At 43.1% G+C, this 3,164-nt stretch overlaps 1 pseudogene; it reads left to right on the top strand.

Moving 5' to 3' along the window:
* Positions 1-472: 472 nt before the first annotated feature.
* On the top strand, positions 473-596 carry LOC115509545 (annotated as a pseudogene).
* The last annotated feature ends 2,568 nt before the right edge of the window (positions 597-3,164 follow it).

Genomic DNA, 3,164 nt, shown 5'->3' with positions numbered 1-3,164 from the left:
CCTGGGTGGCTCAGTTGGTTAAGCATTGGGCTCTTTTTTTTTAAATTTACCTTTTTTTGAGAGAGAGAGAGAGAGAGAGAGAGCGCGCGCGAGTACTCATGGGGGAGGGGCAGAGAGAGAATCCTAAGCAGGCTCCACGCTGGGCATGAAGCTCCGTCTCGTAACTGTGAGATCATGACCTAACCGAAATCAAGAGTCAGATGTTTAACCGACTGAGCCGTCCAGGCGCCCCAAGCATTCGACTCTTGATGTCAGCTAAGGTCTTGATCTCAAGGTTGTTGAGTTCAAGCCCCACGATTGGGCTTCGCGTTGGGCATGAAGCCCACTTGAAAAAACAAGATAACATAAAATAAAGTCAATAAAAAATAAATGAAATGTATTAGGACATCCCCAGACTCCACCATGATCGTATGTGGCAGGCAGTGCACTTAGTGGGACCTCTCTCTCAGACCGACTTAAATTTGCAGGACCAATCGCTTCTCGGCCTTTTGGCTAAGATCAAGTGTAGTATCTGTTCTTATCAGTTTAAATTTGCAGGACCACTCGGTTATGAGTTATGGTATGTGTGAATGTGCACACACACACACACACACACACGCACACACACAAATGTGCATTCACACACAAGACCATAGAACTCATGACTAAATGAAGGGATGGAAATCATCACAGTCCACCAACGTGGGCTCTTACAGAACTCAACCATCACTGTACGTTTGCTCCCTAATATCCCAAGAGGCTGGAGTAGCCACAAGCTTTTAAATAATGCACTTCCCTTGCAAACACTAGTAGACATTTTACTGAAATCCAGAAGTGTTCTGTCCAGAAGAGAAAGGAAATAACCACACAGAAGGTTAGTGGCGTTTTGCAGCTATGTTATCGCCTCGTAGCCTCCGTAAAACCAAGAGTGTCCTTGCCTTATCCCCGATGGCTGTGTGTGCCAGCACAGTGAATGAATTGGGGCAGATTTAGGTCTTGAATGCCTTCCTGATATCATTTGGGCAAATTAGTATACGTGGCTGGACATTGTGTTCCAGGCACAGAGAATGTTCTTTTCCTGTCAGAATCTCCGACAGACAACCCAACGCCACTGGTAAAATAACAGCAACCTCTTAACATTTTTCTTGATTTCTTTAAGAGTGAACACGAGACATATTAAGAACAACAACCCAATCATTAAGCCCTGCGCGATTGGCCTAGGAGCCAGCCCTATCGCTTTAATCAGATTATGGACAACTCATTCTCATCCCGGCCATTTATCTTCTTTGTTTATGCACGCACCAAGTAGCATGTGTCTTACCATCAAAAAATAGTAATCAAAATTGAGAACAACAAAGGACCTTTCATTATTTATGGTGTTAAGTAACATCTATTTGCTTTCATTAGTTTCCAAACAACAAGCTCACTGGTTCTGATTAAACCTGGCATGTGTTAATTATATCCGAGGTCGGGGGTTGTTTTGTCTACAATAAAGGATTACTTAAGGGTGAAGCCTGAGTGAAACGTGAGGTTCCCAGGCCTCAGAAGTCACCCACCTCCGTGTGCTTCCTCCGTGAAGGTTTCCAGCCTCGGGATGGCAGAAGCGGATGTGAGCTTGTCACAGAAAGTTACGTTTTGGGGGGTTTTGTTTTGGTTTTAAGCCCTCAGCTTTATCACCCGTTTTATGGGCCGGAGTTAAATGGCAGTACAATGCAGTTAGTTCTCTTACTGTTCAACACTAACAGCCATCATGAGCCATAATTAGAAGAAAAACCACCACATAAATAACGCAGCAGAAAAATTGCCCTGATGATGAGCCAGACTTTGGCTACGGGAAACTTCAGCGGGTCCTGAGTATCCATCATACTTAAGGGGCACTGCGTGTTTTTGCCCATATTTGTCTTACTAAAGCCAAAATGGGAGCCATTTAGACTTTCAAATAAGCTTTTAAAACTATGCAATGCCAGCTGAAACAGACTGTCTGTTACTAAGTGTGATGTAGAAACCCTTCGCCTGGAGGTCAGAGCAGCTGGGGGGGCTGGAAGGGAGTATGCGAGCCCAGAGACAAGGAAGGGAAAAGGAATTGTCCAGGAGATACGTGGACTTCCCCTAACAGGAAGGTCTAGAAACAATCCTCTCAAGTACGGAAAAGTTCCCGCACACCATTGAGCACGGGAAGTCACACTCCCTATTTTCTGGAATTCTCATAGCAGCCTTAGGAAGTCAGAGAAAGTAAAATAGAGTCCTGTACCTGAGAGTGGCCCTGAGGAAACAGGACCAACCATCGGCTTTTTGCATTTGGCCTGCCCGTTTGCAAAGAGGCAACAGATGGGAATTCACATGAGGCCACACAATAAGCTGAACAGTTTCCTCTTTTCCTGATTAGTCTCCCTCATACAAAGGATTAGGACGCAGATCAAAGAGAGTAAAACCCCTAACGGAAGGAACAAGCTTTGTAGTGGACAGAGTCTTTCAAAAACCTGCGTCATTTAAAAATTAATTTAAGTACATTCACTTGCTTTTTCAAAATAAATCACATGTATTTTTCTATAGATCAGCCAGAATAGTTAAGGTCTAATCGTCACATGGAAAGAAAGAGAGTATTCCTCTGAATAGTCTACAAGCCCGCATGTGTTCGCTAAAGAGGATGGTTCGCTTTCTCCACTTCTTCCTTCCTTTGCAAACAAAAATTAAAACAAAACAACATTGATCAAAAACTCGGTGTTGAGAGTTAAAACGCACGAACCCTGTCTCTAGTATTAAGCAGTGCATTTAGTGAAATGGCTTTAAACTTACCTGGGTAACAGAGCTCTGTTTCACGTGTGGATTTTTGTCTGCATTTATATCTCTGCAAGCCACATATGGCGTGACATTGCCATTTTTTTAATTAAGATACCAAGTGCTCATTTTTTGTAGACCTGCTATAGTCTAACAAATTTACTACACGTCTCAGAAAACACATAGCTTTGCCAAAGTTGGTGAGCAGCCCAGCATGGTTTATCTCCAGCCTACAGCTCTTTCCCTGAATTCAATACTGCAGGCACAATTTAATGCAAACCCAATTTATGACTTAATGCTCTAGGGACCGTGGTGGGAGATTGTTACATTATTCTTTTCTAATCCTATTTGTGTTTTAATTTGCTAAGTCTGTAATGAGGTGCATGCCTTGAATAGATTCAAGATCT

This window comes from Lynx canadensis, chromosome A2 (genome assembly GCF_007474595.2).
Source record: "Lynx canadensis isolate LIC74 chromosome A2, mLynCan4.pri.v2, whole genome shotgun sequence".
Taxonomy (NCBI): Eukaryota; Metazoa; Chordata; class Mammalia; order Carnivora; family Felidae; genus Lynx; species Lynx canadensis.
This window is presented reverse-complemented; position numbering and strand designations above follow the sequence as displayed.